This window comes from Kogia breviceps, chromosome 9 (assembly GCF_026419965.1).
Source record: "Kogia breviceps isolate mKogBre1 chromosome 9, mKogBre1 haplotype 1, whole genome shotgun sequence".
Classification (NCBI taxonomy): Eukaryota; Metazoa; Chordata; class Mammalia; order Artiodactyla; family Physeteridae; genus Kogia; species Kogia breviceps.
In genome coordinates, this window is record NC_081318.1 from 116,009,579 (window position 1) to 116,026,881 (window position 17,303).

The following is a 17,303-nucleotide window of genomic DNA, read 5'->3' on the forward strand; positions in this document are numbered from 1 at the left end:
GACAGAGTCAGGTTCCGGGCCAGGGATAGCGTCGCGAAATGACCCAGGAAAAGCGTGAAGACCTTCGTTATTGAGAGCATCAGGGCCTTACTTAGGACCAGCGTCAGGGCCTAAATCAGGACCACTGCCAGGGCTTCCTATACAGACAGCGTCAGAGCATAAGGAAGGTACAGCCAAAGGGCCTAAGTGAGGCTTATGTTTAAGGCCTGAGTTCGGGACACTGTCAGGGCATGACATAGGAGCAGCAGAAGGGCCTCTGTGGGATCAGTGTCAGGTTCTTCATTAAAGACATTATCAGGGTCTCTGTTAGGGAGAGCCTCAGGGCCTCATTTATGGACAGCATCAAGGCTTAGTTTTAGTCAGTTTCAGGACCTTGGTAAGACCTGGGTCAGGATATTAACTCAGGATAATTTCAGGATTTTAGATATTGGCGGCAGCTGGGCTTTAGTTAGAAACAGTGTCAGGGCCTGAGTTAGGACTAGCATTATAGCCTTTGTTAGGTATAGTGTCAGGGACTGAACTAGGAGTTGTGTGAGGGCCTTTGCTAGGGACAGTGTCAGGGCCTGAGCTAGGATGAGCCTCCAGGCCTCAGTTTGGGACAGGTTCACAGCCTTGAGACTAATTTCAGGACGTTATTTAGGGACAGCATCAGGGATTTAGTTAGCATAACAGTAGGCATTCCTACAAGCACCCTTTAAGCCAACACACGCAGATGCAGAAGGAAACCATACACGCTGGTATAAAGGAATATTCCGCAGAAGTTGAGTACATTTTGTTTAAGGTCAGTAAGAGTTTAAACATTATTTTTTTCAGAAAACTCTATTCAGAAGATGAAAGAATTTCATCCTAAAGAATCTCTTTAGATAAATTTGACATTAGCAACGGACAAGGTTACATTCAGGTCTAGGGCTAGTGTCAGGTAATGACCTAGGTTTGGAATCAAGCCCTTAGGTACTTAGAGAATCAGGGCCTAATTGAAGACCTGTGCCAGGGCTTCGGGTAGGGACAGCGTCAGAGCCTGATATAGGGAGAAGGTGAGGGCCTGAGTGAGGCCCCTAGATGCAGACACTGTCAGGGCATGACTTAGGAGCAGCATTCAGGGCGTTTGTGGAGTCAGCATTCGGGTCATAGTGAAAGACATGAGCAGGGCCTGAGTGAGTCAGAGAATCGAGGCCTCAGTTAGGGAAATCTTGAGGTCCTGAGTTAGGCACAGCCTCTCGTCTTCAGTTAAGGACAGCGACAGGCCTTTCTTTGGGACTGTGTCTGGTGGGTGGATAGAAATGTGTCAGGATATTAGCTCAGGATAGTGTCCGGATTTTCATTATTGACTGCAGAAGGTCCCATGTTAGGGACAGATTCTGGGCCTTAGTGAGAGATAGGGTGAAAGTCTTAGTTAGGATCAGTGAGCGACTTAGTTAGGGAGAGTATTAGGGTTTCAATTAGGATAAGATGCAGGACATTAGCTTGGGACAGAGTCACGATCCGAGCCAGGGATAGTGTCAGCCAATGACCTGGGTTGGTGTCAAGACCTTAGTTACTTAGAGAATCAGGGCCTAATTTAGGACCTGTGTCAGGGTTTCGGGTAGGGACAGCGTCAGAGCCTGACTTAGGGAGAACATCTAGGCCTCTGTGCGGCCTAGTGTCAGCCCACTAGCTGGAGACACAGGGCATGACGTAGGAACAGCATAAGGGCCTTTGTTGGGTCAGCATTCGGGTCATAGTGAAAGAAATGAGCAGGGCCTGTGTTAGTCACAGAATCAAGGCCTCAGTTAGGGAAAGTTTCAGGGCCTGAGTTAGGCACAGCCTCAGGTCTTCACCTAAAGACGGCAACAGGCTTTCTTTTGGAAAGTATCAGGACAGTGGATAGAAAGGAGTCAGGGTAATAGCTCAGGACAGTGTCCGGATTTTAGTTATTGATTGCAGCAGGGACCATTAGGGATATATTCTGGGTGTTGGTGAGAGATAGTGTGAAGGCCTTTGTTAGGTTTAATCAGGGCTTAGTTAGGGATACTATTAGGGTTTCATTTAGGATAAGATGCAGGACATGAGCTTGGGACAGAGTCAGGTTCCGGGCCAGGGATAGCGTCGCGAAATGACCCAGGAAAAGCGTGAAGACCTTCGTTATTGAGAGCATCAGGGCCTTACTTAGGACCAGCGTCAGGGCCTAAATCAGGACCACTGCCAGGGCTTCCTATACAGACAGCGTCAGAGCATAAGGAAGGTACAGCCAAAGGGCCTAAGTGAGGCTTATGTTTAAGGCCTGAGTTCGGGACACTGTCAGGGCATGACATAGGAGCAGCAGAAGGGCCTCTGTGGGATCAGTGTCAGGTTCTTCATTAAAGACATTATCAGGGTCTCTGTTAGGGAGAGCCTCAGGGCCTCATTTATGGACAGCATCAAGGCTTACTTTTAGTCAGTTTCAGGACCTTGGTAAGACCTGGGTCAGGATATTAACTCAGGATAATTTCAGGATTTTAGATATTGGCGGCAGCTGGGCTTTAGTTAGAAACAGTGTCAGGGCCTGAGTTAGGACTAGCATTATAGCCTTTGTTAGGTATAGTCAGGGCCTTTTCTAGGGACAATGTCAGGTTCCGGGCCTTAGTGAGAAGTCGTGTCAAGGCCTTCGGCAGGATTATTCAGGGCCCTAGTTACGGAGAGTGTTAGGGTTTCATTTAGGATAAGATGCAGGACATGAGCTTGGGACAGAGTCAGGTTCCGGGCCAGGGATAGTGTCAGGAAACGAGCAAGAGAAAGCGTTAAAACCTTAGTTATTGAGAGCATCGGGGCCTGACTTAGGACCAGAGTCAGGCCCTAAATCACGACCACTGCCCTGGCTTCATATAAGGACAGCATCAGAGCCTAAGTAAGGTACAGCCCAAGTGCCTAAGTGAGGCCTATCTTTAGGATCTGAGTTAGGGAAAGTGTCAGGGCATGACTTAGGAGCAGCAGAAGGGCCTCTGTGGGATCAGCCTGAGGGTCTTCATTAAAGACATTATCAGGGCCTCTGTTAGGGAGAGCCTCAGGACCTCATTTTCGGACAGCATCAAGGCTTACTTTGGGTCAGTTTCAGGACCTTGGTAAGACCTGGGTCAGGATATTAACTCAGGATAGTATCAGGACTTTAGATATTGGCGGCAGTAGGGCCTTAGTTAGAGTCAGTGTCAGGGTCTGAGTTAGGAATATCATTATGGCCTTTGTTAGGTATAGTGTCAGGGAGTGAGCGAGGAGTAGTGTCAGGGTCCGAGTTACGTGTAATGTCAGGGTCTTGGTTAGGGACAGTGTCAGCGCCTGGGTTAGCACGAGTCTCCAGGCCGTAGTTAGGGAGCGGTTCACAGCATCGGGAGTAATTTCAGCGCCTTATTTATGTTCAGCATCAGGGATGATTTAGTTAGCATAAGAGGAGCCATTCCTGCAAGAACCCTGAAGGCCAACACACAAGAATGTAAAAGTGAACCATGCACGCTGCTATGAAGGAATATTCCACAGCAGTTGAGTACACTTTGTTTAAGGTTAACAAGAGTTTAAAAATTATTGTTTTAAGAAACCAATATTCATATGATGAAAGAATTTCATCGTAAAGAATCTCTTTCCCTAAACTTGACATTAGCTAAAGTCAAGATTAGATTAAGGTCTAGGGGTAGTGTCAGTTAATGACCTAGATTTGGTGTCAAGACCTTAGTTACTTAGAGAATCAAGGCCTAAAATTTAGGACCTGCGTCAAGATTTTCGGTAGGGACAGATTCAGACCTGACTTATGGAGAACGTCAAGGCCTGAGTGAGGCCTAGCGTCAGCCCCCTAGCTGCAGACACAGTCAGGGTACGACTTAGGAGCAGCATAAACACCTTGGTTGGGTCAGCGAAAGGTCATAGTGAAAGACATGAGCAGGTCTTGAGTGAGTCACAGAATCAAGGCCTCACTTAGGGAAAGCTTCAGGGCCTGAGTTAGGCACAGTGTCAGGTCTTCACTTAAAGACACCGACAGGTTTGGGACAGTGTCAGGATCGTGCAAAGAAATGTGTCAGGAAATTATCTCAGGACAGTGTCCGGATTTTAGTTATTGATTGCAACAGGTGCCATGTTAGGGACAGATTCCGGGCTTTAGTGAGAGATAGTGTCAAGGCCTTTGTTCGGATTGGTCAGGGCTTAGTTAGGGATACTATTAGGGTTTCATTTAGGATAAGATGCAGGACATGAGCTTGGGACAGAGTCAGGTTCCGGGCCAGGGATAGCGTCACGAAATGACCCAGGAAAAGCGTGAAGACCTTCGTTATTGAGAGCCTCAGGGCCTTACTTAGGACCAGCGTGAGGGCCTAAATCAGGACCACTGCCAGGGCTTCCTATACAGACAGCGTCAGAGCATAAGGAAGGTACAGCCAAAGGGCCTAAGTGAGGCTTATCTTTAGGGCCTGAGTTCGGGACACTGTCAGGGCATGACTTAGGAGCAGCAGAAGGGCCTCTGTGGGATCAGCGTCAGGTTCTTCATTAAAGACATTATCAGGGCCTCTGTTAGGGAGAGCCTCAGGGCCTCATTTATGGACAGCATCAAGGCTTACTTTGGGTCAGTTTCAGGACCTTGGTAAGACCTGGGTCAGGATATTAACTCAGGATAGTATCAGGATTTTAGATATTGGCGGCAGCTGGGCTGTAGTTAGAAACAGTGTCAGGGCCTGAGTTAGGACTAGCATTATAGCCTTTGTTAGGTATAGTGTCAGGGACTGAGCTAGGAGTTTTGTCAGGGCCTGAGCTAGGATGAGCCTCCAGGCCTCAGTTTGGGAGGGGTTCACAGCCTTGGGAGGAGTTTCCTGAATTTAACTAGGGAAAACATCAGGGATTTAGCATAATAAGAGTTAGTTCGTTAGCATAAGAGGAGGTATTCCTACAAGCACCCTGAAAGCCAACACAGGCAAATGCAGAAGTAAACCAGGCAGGCTGGTATAAAGGAATATTCCACAGAAGTTGAGTACATTTTGTTTAAGTTCAGTAAGAGTTTAAACATTATTTTTTTCAGAAAACTCTATTCAGAAGATGAAAGAATTTCATCCTAAAGAATCTCTTTAGCTAAATTTAACATTAGCAAAAGAGAAGTTTACGTTCAGGTCTAGGGCTAGTGTCAGGTAATGACCTAGGTTTGGAATCAAGCCCTTAGTTACTTATAGAATCAGGGCCTAATTTAGGATCTGTGCCAGGGCTTCGGGTAGGGACAGTGTCAGAGCCTGGTATAGGGAGAAAGTGAGGGCCTGAGTGAGGCCTAGCATCAGGCCCCTAGATGCAGACACTGTCAGGGCATGACTTAGGAGCAGCATCAGGGCGTTTGTGGAGTCAGCATTCGGGTCATAGTGAAAGACATGAGCAGGGCTTGAGTGAGTCACAGAATCAAGGCCTGGGTTAAGGAAAGCTTCAGGGCCTGAGTTAGGCACAGCCTCACGTCTTCAGTTAAGGAGAGCGACAGGGCTCTCTTTGGGACAGTGTCAGAACCTTGGATAGAAATGTGTCAGCATATTAGCTCAGGATAGTGTCCGGATTTTAGTTATTGATTGCAGCAGGACCCATGTTAGGGACAGATTCCAGGCCTTAGTGAGAGATAGTGTCAAGACCTTAGTTACTGAGAGCATCAGGGCCTTCTTTAGAAGCAATGTGAGGGCTTCATGTAAAAATCGCATCCCGGACTGGCTTGGGGTGAGCGACAGGGCCTGAGTGAGGCCTAGCGTCATTCCTGTAGGTGGGGACACTGTCAGGGCGTGACACAGGAGCAGCCTCAGTGCCGTTGTTGGATCAGCATTATGGTCTTCGTTAAAGACATGAGCAGGCCTTCTGTTAGGGACAGCGTCACGGCTTACTTAGCGATATTTTCAGGACCTTAGTAAGAGATGGGATAGTAAATTAGCTGAGGATAGTGTGAGGACTTTAGATATTGATGGCATCAGGGCCTTAGTTAGGGACAGTGTCAGGCCTTGACTTAGACCTAACATCCAGGCCTTAGTTAGGGACAGTGTCACGGCATGGGGACTCAATTCAGGTCCTGACATGGGCACAGCATAAGGGCTTCAGTTAGCATAAGAGGCAGGACATTAGCTAGGGACAGGGTTAGGGTAAAGTCTAGGGATTGTGTCAGCAAATGACCTCGGGATAGTGTCAAGATCTTAGTTACTGAGAACCTGAGGGCCTTATTTAGGACCAGCATCAAGGCCGGAATTGGGCAAGAAACAGGGCCTGAGTGAGGCCCAGCTTCAGGCCCCTAGCTGGAGACAGTGTCAGGGCATGACGTCGAAGCAGCATCCGGGCCTCTGTTGGGTCAGCATTCGGGTCATAGTTAAGGACATGAGCAGGGCCTGAGTGAGTCAGAGAATCGAGGCCTCCGTTAGGGAAAGCTTCAGGGCCTGAGTTAGGCACAGCCTCAGGTCTTCATTTAAGGACAGCGACAGGCCTTTCTTTGGGACTGTGTCAGGTCCGTGGATAGAAATGTGTCAGCATATTAGCTCAGGATAGTGTCCGGATTTTCATTATTGATTGCAGCAGGGCCCATGTTAGGGATAGATTCTGGGCCTTAGTGAGAGATAGGGTCAATGCCTTAATTAGGATTAGTCCGGGCCTTAGTTAGGGAGAGTATTAGGGTTTCAATTAGGATAAGATGCAGGACATTACCTTGGGACAGAGTCATGATCCGAGCCAGGGATAGTGTCAGAAAATGACCTGGGTTGGTGTCAAGACCTTAGTTATTTAGAGAATCAGGGCCTAATTTAGGACCTGTGTCAGGGCTTCGGGTAGGGACATCGTCAGAGCCTGACTTAGGGAGAACATCTAGGCCTGAGTGAGGCCTAGTGCCAGCCCACCTGCTGGAGACACAGTCAGGGCATGACGTAGGAACAGCATCAGGGCCTTTGTGTGGTCAGCATGCAGGTCATAGTGAAAGACATGAACAGGGCCTGTGTTAGTCACAGAATCAAGGCCTCAGTTAGGGAAAGCTTCAGGGCCTGAGTTAGGAACAGCCTCAGGTCTTCACTTAAGGACGGCAACAGGCTTTCTTTTGGAAAGTATCAGGACAGTGGCTAGAAATGTGTCAGGATATTAGCTCAGGACAGTGTCCTTTTTTTAGTTATTAATTGCAGAAGGGACCATTAGGGACAGATTCCGGGCGCTCGTGAGAGATAGTGTGAAGGCCTTTGTTAGGTTTCGTCAGGGCTTAGTTAGGGAGAGTATTAGGGTTTCATTTAGGATAAGATGCAGGACATGAGCTTGGGACAGAGTCAGGTTCCGGGCCAGGGATAGCGTCACGAAATGACCCAGGAAAAGCGTGAAGACCTTCGTTATTGAGAGCCTCAGGGCCTTACTTAGGACCAGCGTGAGGGCCTAAATCAGGACCACTGCCAGGGCTTCCTATACAGACAGCGTCAGAGCATAAGGAAGGTACAGCCAAAGGGCCTAAGTGAGGCTTATGTTTAGGGCCTGAGTTCGGGACACTGTCAGGGCATGACATAGGAGCAGCAGAAGGGCCTCTGTGGCATCAGCGTGAGGGTCTTCACTAAAGACATTATCAGGGCCTCTGTTAGGGAGAGCCTCAGGGCCTCATTTTCAGACAGCATCAAGGCTTACTTTGGGTCAGTTTCAGGACCTTAGTAAGACCTGGGTCAGGATATTAACTCAGGATAGCATGAGGACTTTAGATATTGGCGGCAGTAGGGCCTTAGTTAGAGTCAGTGTCAGGGTCTGAGTTAGGAATATCATTATGGGCTTTGTTAGGTAATAGTGTCAGGGACTGAGCTAGGAGTAGTGTCAGGGTCCGAGTTACGTGTAATGTCAGGGTCTTGGTTTGGGACAGTGTCAGGGCCTGGTTTAGCACGAGTCTCCAGGCCGTAGTTAGGGAGCGGTTCACAGCATCGGGAGTAATTTCAGCGCCTTATTTATGTTCAGCATCAGGGATGATTTAGTTAGCATAAGAGGAGCCATTCCTGCAAGAACCTTGAAGGCCAACACACAAGAATGTAAAAGTGAACCATGCACGCTGCTATGAAGGAATATTCCACAGCAGTTGAGTACACTTTGTTTAAGGTTAACAAGAGTTTAAAAATTATTGTTTTAAGAAAGCAATATTCATATGATGAAAGAATTTCATCGTAAAGAATCTCTTTCCCTAAACTTGACATTAGCTAAAGTCAAGATTAGATTAAGGTCTAGGGGTAGTGTCAGTTAATGACCTAGTTTTAATGTCAAGACCTTACTTACTTAGAGAATCAAGGCCTAAAATTTAGGACCTGCGTCAAGATTTTCGGTAGGGACAGCGTCAGACCTGACTTATGGAGAACGTCAGGGCCTGAGTGAGGCCTATTGTCAGCCCCGTAGCTGTAGACACAGTCAGGGCATGACTTAGGAGCAGCATAAACACCTTGGTTGGGTCAGCGAAAGGTCATAGTGAAAGACATGAGCAGGCCTTGAGTGAGTCACAGAATCAAGGCCTCACTTAGGGAAAGCTTCAGGGCCTGAGTTAGGCACAGCGTCAGGTCTTCACTTAAAGACACCGACAGGTTTGGGACAGTGTCAGGATCGTGCAAAGAAATGTGTCAGGAAATTATCTCAGGACAGTGTCCGGATTTTACTTATTGATTGCAACAGGTGCCATGTTAGGGACAGATTCCGGGCTTTAGTGAGAGATAGTGTCAAGGCCTTTGTTCGGATTGGTCAGGGCTTAGTTAGGGATACTATTAGGGTTTCATTTAGGATAAGATGCAGGACATGAGCTTGGGACAGAGTCAGGTTCCGGGCCAGGGATAGCGTCACGAAATGACCCAGGAAAAGCGTGAAGACCTTCGTTATTGAGAGCCTCAGGGCCTTACTTAGGACCAGCGTGAGGGCCTAAATCAGGACCACTGCCAGGGCTTCCTATACAGACAGCGTCAGAGCATAAGGAAGGTACAGCCAAAGGGCCTAAGTGAGGCTTATCTTTAGGGCCTGAGTTCGGGACACTGTCAGGGCATGACTTAGGAGCAGCAGAAGGGCCTCTGTGGGATCAGCGTCAGGTTCTTCATTAAAGACATTATCAGGGCCTCTGTTAGGGAGAGCCTCAGGGCCTTATTTATGGACAGCATCAAGGCTTAGTTTTAGTCAGTTTCAGGACCTTGGTAAGACCTGGGTCAGGATATTAACTCAGGATAGTATCAGGATTTTAGATATTGGCGGCAGCTGGGCTTTAGTTAGAAACAGTGTCAGGGCCTGAGTTAGGACTAGCATTATAGCCTTTGTTAGGTATAGTGTCAGGGACTGAACTAGGAGTTGTGTGAGGGCCTTTGCTAGGGACAGTGTCAGGGCCTGAGCTAGGATGAGCCTCCAGGCCTCAGTTTGGGACAGGTTCACAGCCTTGAGACTAATTTCAGGACGTTATTTAGGGACAGCATCAGGGATTTAGTTAGCATAACAGTAGGCATTCCTACAAGCACCCTTTAAGCCAACACACGCAGATGCAGAAGGAAACCATACACGCTGGTATAAAGGAATATTCCGCAGAAGTTGAGTACATTTTGTTTAAGGTCAGTAAGAGTTTAAACATTATTTTTTTCAGAAAACTCTATTCAGAAGATGAAAGAATTTCATCCTAAAGAATCTCTTTAGATAAATTTGACATTAGCAACGGACAAGGTTACATTCAGGTCTAGGGCTAGTGTCAGGTAATGACCTAGGTTTGGAATCAAGCCCTTAGGTACTTAGAGAATCAGGGCCTAATTGAAGACCTGTGCCAGGGCTTCGGGTAGGGACAGCGTCAGAGCCTGATATAGGGAGAAGGTGAGGGCCTGAGTGAGGCCCCTAGATGCAGACACTGTCAGGGCATGACTTAGGAGCAGCATTCAGGGCGTTTGTGGAGTCAGCATTCGGGTCATAGTGAAAGACATGAGCAGGGCCTGAGTGAGTCAGAGAATCGAGGCCTCAGTTAGGGAAATCTTGAGGTCCTGAGTTAGGCACAGCCTCTCGTCTTCAGTTAAGGACAGCGACAGGCCTTTCTTTGGGACTGTGTCTGGTGGGTGGATAGAAATGTGTCAGGATATTAGCTCAGGATAGTGTCCGGATTTTCATTATTGACTGCAGAAGGTCCCATGTTAGGGACAGATTCTGGGCCTTAGTGAGAGATAGGGTGAAAGTCTTAGTTAGGATCAGTGAGCGACTTAGTTAGGGAGAGTATTAGGGTTTCAATTAGGATAAGATGCAGGACATTAGCTTGGGACAGAGTCACGATCCGAGCCAGGGATAGTGTCAGCCAATGACCTGGGTTGGTGTCAAGACCTTAGTTACTTAGAGAATCAGGGCCTAATTTAGGACCTGTGTCAGGGTTTCGGGTAGGGACAGCGTCAGAGCCTGACTTAGGGAGAACATCTAGGCCTCTGTGCGGCCTAGTGTCAGCCCACTAGCTGGAGACACAGGGCATGACGTAGGAACAGCATAAGGGCCTTTGTTGGGTCAGCATTCGGGTCATAGTGAAAGAAATGAGCAGGGCCTGTGTTAGTCACAGAATCAAGGCCTCAGTTAGGGAAAGTTTCAGGGCCTGAGTTAGGCACAGCCTCAGGTCTTCACCTAAAGACGGCAACAGGCTTTCTTTTGGAAAGTATCAGGACAGTGGATAGAAAGGAGTCAGGGTAATAGCTCAGGACAGTGTCCGGATTTTAGTTATTGATTGCAGCAGGGACCATTAGGGATATATTCTGGGTGTTGGTGAGAGATAGTGTGAAGGCCTTTGTTAGGTTTAATCAGGGCTTAGTTAGGGATACTATTAGGGTTTCATTTAGGATAAGATGCAGGACATGAGCTTGGGACAGAGTCAGGTTCCGGGCCAGGGATAGCGTCGCGAAATGACCCAGGAAAAGCGTGAAGACCTTCGTTATTGAGAGCATCAGGGCCTTACTTAGGACCAGCGTCAGGGCCTAAATCAGGACCACTGCCAGGGCTTCCTATACAGACAGCGTCAGAGCATAAGGAAGGTACAGCCAAAGGGCCTAAGTGAGGCTTATGTTTAAGGCCTGAGTTCGGGACACTGTCAGGGCATGACATAGGAGCAGCAGAAGGGCCTCTGTGGGATCAGTGTCAGGTTCTTCATTAAAGACATTATCAGGGTCTCTGTTAGGGAGAGCCTCAGGGCCTCATTTATGGACAGCATCAAGGCTTACTTTTAGTCAGTTTCAGGACCTTGGTAAGACCTGGGTCAGGATATTAACTCAGGATAATTTCAGGATTTTAGATATTGGCGGCAGCTGGGCTTTAGTTAGAAACAGTGTCAGGGCCTGAGTTAGGACTAGCATTATAGCCTTTGTTAGGTATAGTGTCAGGGACTGAACTAGGAGTTGTGTGAGGGCCTTTGCTAGGGACAGTGTCAGGGCCTGAGCTAGGATGAGCCTCCAGGCCTCAGTTTGGGACAGGTTCACAGCCTTGAGACTAATTTCAGGACGTTATTTAGGGACAGCATCAGGGATTTAGTTAGCATAACAGTAGGCATTCCTACAAGCACCCTTTAAGCCAACACACGCAGATGCAGAAGGAAACCATACACGCTGGTATAAAGGAATATTCCGCAGAAGTTGAGTACATTTTGTTTAAGGTCAGTAAGAGTTTAAACATTATTTTTTTCAGAAAACTCTATTCAGAAGATGAAAGAATTTCATCCTAAAGAATCTCTTTAGATAAATTTGACATTAGCAACGGACAAGGTTACATTCAGGTCTAGGGCTAGTGTCAGGTAATGACCTAGGTTTGGAATCAAGCCCTTAGGTACTTAGAGAATCAGGGCCTAATTGAAGACCTGTGCCAGGGCTTCGGGTAGGGACAGCGTCAGAGCCTGATATAGGGAGAAGGTGAGGGCCTGAGTGAGGCCCCTAGATGCAGACACTGTCAGGGCATGACTTAGGAGCAGCATTCAGGGCGTTTGTGGAGTCAGCATTCGGGTCATAGTGAAAGACATGAGCAGGGCCTGAGTGAGTCAGAGAATCGAGGCCTCAGTTAGGGAAATCTTGAGGTCCTGAGTTAGGCACAGCCTCTCGTCTTCAGTTAAGGACAGCGACAGGCCTTTCTTTGGGACTGTGTCTGGTGGGTGGATAGAAATGTGTCAGGATATTAGCTCAGGATAGTGTCCGGATTTTCATTATTGACTGCAGAAGGTCCCATGTTAGGGACAGATTCTGGGCCTTAGTGAGAGATAGGGTGAAAGTCTTAGTTAGGATCAGTGAGCGACTTAGTTAGGGAGAGTATTAGGGTTTCAATTAGGATAAGATGCAGGACATTAGCTTGGGACAGAGTCACGATCCGAGCCAGGGATAGTGTCAGCCAATGACCTGGGTTGGTGTCAAGACCTTAGTTACTTAGAGAATCAGGGCCTAATTTAGGACCTGTGTCAGGGTTTCGGGTAGGGACAGCGTCAGAGCCTGACTTAGGGAGAACATCTAGGCCTCTGTGCGGCCTAGTGTCAGCCCACTAGCTGGAGACACAGGGCATGACGTAGGAACAGCATAAGGGCCTTTGTTGGGTCAGCATTCGGGTCATAGTGAAAGAAATGAGCAGGGCCTGTGTTAGTCACAGAATCAAGGCCTCAGTTAGGGAAAGTTTCAGGGCCTGAGTTAGGCACAGCCTCAGGTCTTCACCTAAAGACGGCAACAGGCTTTCTTTTGGAAAGTATCAGGACAGTGGATAGAAAGGAGTCAGGGTAATAGCTCAGGACAGTGTCCGGATTTTAGTTATTGATTGCAGCAGGGACCATTAGGGATATATTCTGGGTGTTGGTGAGAGATAGTGTGAAGGCCTTTGTTAGGTTTAATCAGGGCTTAGCTAGGGATACTATTAGGGTTTCATTTAGGATAAGATGCAGGACATGAGCTTGGGACAGAGTCAGGTTCCGGGCCAGGGATAGCGTCGCGAAATGACCCAGGAAAAGCGTGAAGACCTTCGTTATTGAGAGCATCAGGGCCTTACTTAGGACCAGCGTCAGGGCCTAAATCAGGACCACTGCCAGGGCTTCCTATACAGACAGCGTCAGAGCATAAGGAAGGTACAGCCAAAGGGCCTAAGTGAGGCTTATGTTTAAGGCCTGAGTTCGGGACACTGTCAGGGCATGACATAGGAGCAGCAGAAGGGCCTCTGTGGGATCAGTGTCAGGTTCTTCATTAAAGACATTATCAGGGTCTCTGTTAGGGAGAGCCTCAGGGCCTCATTTATGGACAGCATCAAGGCTTAGTTTTAGTCAGTTTCAGGACCTTGGTAAGACCTGGGTCAGGATATTAACTCAGGATAATTTCAGGATTTTAGATATTGGCGGCAGCTGGGCTTTAGTTAGAAACAGTGTCAGGGCCTGAGTTAGGACTAGCATTATAGCCTTTGTTAGGTATAGTGTCAGGGACTGAACTAGGAGTTGTGTGAGGGCCTTTGCTAGGGACAGTGTCAGGGCCTGAGCTAGGATGAGCCTCCAGGCCTCAGTTTGGGACAGGTTCACAGCCTTGAGACTAATTTCAGGACGTTATTTAGGGACAGCATCAGGGATTTAGTTAGCATAACAGTAGGCATTCCTACAAGCACCCTTTAAGCCAACACACGCAGATGCAGAAGGAAACCATACACGCTGGTATAAAGGAATATTCCGCAGAAGTTGAGTACATTTTGTTTAAGGTCAGTAAGAGTTTAAACATTATTTTTTTCAGAAAACTCTATTCAGAAGATGAAAGAATTTCATCCTAAAGAATCTCTTTAGATAAATTTGACATTAGCAACGGACAAGGTTACATTCAGGTCTAGGGCTAGTGTCAGGTAATGACCTAGGTTTGGAATCAAGCCCTTAGGTACTTAGAGAATCAGGGCCTAATTGAAGACCTGTGCCAGGGCTTCGGGTAGGGACAGCGTCAGAGCCTGATATAGGGAGAAGGTGAGGGCCTGAGTGAGGCCCCTAGATGCAGACACTGTCAGGGCATGACTTAGGAGCAGCATTCAGGGCGTTTGTGGAGTCAGCATTCGGGTCATAGTGAAAGACATGAGCAGGGCCTGAGTGAGTCAGAGAATCGAGGCCTCAGTTAGGGAAATCTTGAGGTCCTGAGTTAGGCACAGCCTCTCGTCTTCAGTTAAGGACAGCGACAGGCCTTTCTTTGGGACTGTGTCTGGTGGGTGGATAGAAATGTGTCAGGATATTAGCTCAGGATAGTGTCCGGATTTTCATTATTGACTGCAGAAGGTCCCATGTTAGGGACAGATTCTGGGCCTTAGTGAGAGATAGGGTGAAAGTCTTAGTTAGGATCAGTGAGCGACTTAGTTAGGGAGAGTATTAGGGTTTCAATTAGGATAAGATGCAGGACATTAGCTTGGGACAGAGTCACGATCCGAGCCAGGGATAGTGTCAGCCAATGACCTGGGTTGGTGTCAAGACCTTAGTTACTTAGAGAATCAGGGCCTAATTTAGGACCTGTGTCAGGGTTTCGGGTAGGGACAGCGTCAGAGCCTGACTTAGGGAGAACATCTAGGCCTCTGTGCGGCCTAGTGTCAGCCCACTAGCTGGAGACACAGGGCATGACGTAGGAACAGCATAAGGGCCTTTGTTGGGTCAGCATTCGGGTCATAGTGAAAGAAATGAGCAGGGCCTGTGTTAGTCACAGAATCAAGGCCTCAGTTAGGGAAAGTTTCAGGGCCTGAGTTAGGCACAGCCTCAGGTCTTCACCTAAAGACGGCAACAGGCTTTCTTTTGGAAAGTATCAGGACAGTGGATAGAAAGGAGTCAGGGTAATAGCTCAGGACAGTGTCCGGATTTTAGTTATTGATTGCAGCAGGGACCATTAGGGATATATTCTGGGTGTTGGTGAGAGATAGTGTGAAGGCCTTTGTTAGGTTTAATCAGGGCTTAGTTAGGGATACTATTAGGGTTTCATTTAGGATAAGATGCAGGACATGAGCTTGGGACAGAGTCAGGTTCCGGGCCAGGGATAGCGTCGCGAAATGACCCAGGAAAAGCGTGAAGACCTTCGTTATTGAGAGCATCAGGGCCTTACTTAGGACCAGCGTCAGGGCCTAAATCAGGACCACTGCCAGGGCTTCCTATACAGACAGCGTCAGAGCATAAGGAAGGTACAGCCAAAGGGCCTAAGTGAGGCTTATGTTTAAGGCCTGAGTTCGGGACACTGTCAGGGCATGACATAGGAGCAGCAGAAGGGCCTCTGTGGGATCAGTGTCAGGTTCTTCATTAAAGACATTATCAGGGTCTCTGTTAGGGAGAGCCTCAGGGCCTCATTTATGGACAGCATCAAGGCTTACTTTTAGTCAGTTTCAGGACCTTGGTAAGACCTGGGTCAGGATATTAACTCAGGATAATTTCAGGATTTTAGATATTGGCGGCAGCTGGGCTTTAGTTAGAAACAGTGTCAGGGCCTGAGTTAGGACTAGCATTATAGCCTTTGTTAGGTATAGTCAGGGCCTTTTCTAGGGACAATGTCAGGTTCCGGGCCTTAGTGAGAAGTCGTGTCAAGGCCTTCGGCAGGATTATTCAGGGCCCTAGTTACGGAGAGTGTTAGGGTTTCATTTAGGATAAGATGCAGGACATGAGCTTGGGACAGAGTCAGGTTCCGGGCCAGGGATAGTGTCAGGAAACGACCAAGAGAAAGCGTTAAAACCTTAGTTATTGAGAGCATCGGGGCCTGACTTAGGACCAGAGTCAGGCCCTAAATCACGACCACTGCCCTGGCTTCATATAAGGACAGCATCAGAGCCTAAGTAAGGTACAGCCCAAGTGCCTAAGTGAGGCCTATCTTTAGGATCTGAGTTAGGGAAAGTGTCAGGGCATGACTTAGGAGCAGCAGAAGGGCCTCTGTGGGATCAGCCTGAGGGTCTTCATTAAAGACATTATCAGGGCCTCTGTTAGGGAGAGCCTCAGGACCTCATTTTCGGACAGCATCAAGGCTTACTTTGGGTCAGTTTCAGGACCTTGGTAAGACCTGGGTCAGGATATTAACTCAGGATAGTATCAGGACTTTAGATATTGGCGGCAGTAGGGCCTTAGTTAGAGTCAGTGTCAGGGTCTGAGTTAGGAATATCATTATGGCCTTTGTTAGGTATAGTGTCAGGGAGTGAGCGAGGAGTAGTGTCAGGGTCCGAGTTACGTGTAATGTCAGGGTCTTGGTTAGGGACAGTGTCAGCGCCTGGGTTAGCACGAGTCTCCAGGCCGTAGTTAGGGAGCGGTTCACAGCATCGGGAGTAATTTCAGCGCCTTATTTATGTTCAGCATCAGGGATGATTTAGTTAGCATAAGAGGAGCCATTCCTGCAAGAACCCTGAAGGCCAACACACAAGAATGTAAAAGTGAACCATGCACGCTGCTATGAAGGAATATTCCACAGCAGTTGAGTACACTTTGTTTAAGGTTAACAAGAGTTTAAAAATTATTGTTTTAAGAAACCAATATTCATATGATGAAAGAATTTCATCGTAAAGAATCTCTTTCCCTAAACTTGACATTAGCTAAAGTCAAGATTAGATTAAGGTCTAGGGGTAGTGTCAGTTAATGACCTAGATTTGGTGTCAAGACCTTAGTTACTTAGAGAATCAAGGCCTAAAATTTAGGACCTGCGTCAAGATTTTCGGTAGGGACAGATTCAGACCTGACTTATGGAGAACGTCAAGGCCTGAGTGAGGCCTAGCGTCAGCCCCCTAGCTGCAGACACAGTCAGGGTACGACTTAGGAGCAGCATAAACACCTTGGTTGGGTCAGCGAAAGGTCATAGTGAAAGACATGAGCAGGTCTTGAGTGAGTCACAGAATCAAGGCCTCACTTAGGGAAAGCTTCAGGGCCTGAGTTAGGCACAGTGTCAGGTCTTCACTTAAAGACACCGACAGGTTTGGGACAGTGTCAGGATCGTGCAAAGAAATGTGTCAGGAAATTATCTCAGGACAGTGTCCGGATTTTAGTTATTGATTGCAACAGGTGCCATGTTAGGGACAGATTCCGGGCTTTAGTGAGAGATAGTGTCAAGGCCTTTGTTCGGATTGGTCAGGGCTTAGTTAGGGATACTATTAGGGTTTCATTTAGGATAAGATGCAGGACATGAGCTTGGGACAGAGTCAGGTTCCGGGCCAGGGATAGCGTCACGAAATGACCCAGGAAAAGCGTGAAGACCTTCGTTATTGAGAGCCTCAGGGCCTTACTTAGGACCAGCGTGAGGGCCTAAATCAGGACCACTGCCAGGGCTTCCTATACAGACAGCGTCAGAGCATAAGGAAGGTACAGCCAAAGGGCCTAAGTGAGGCTTATCTTTAGGGCCTGAGTTCGGGACACTGTCAGGGCATGACTTAGGAGCAGCAGAAGGGCCTCT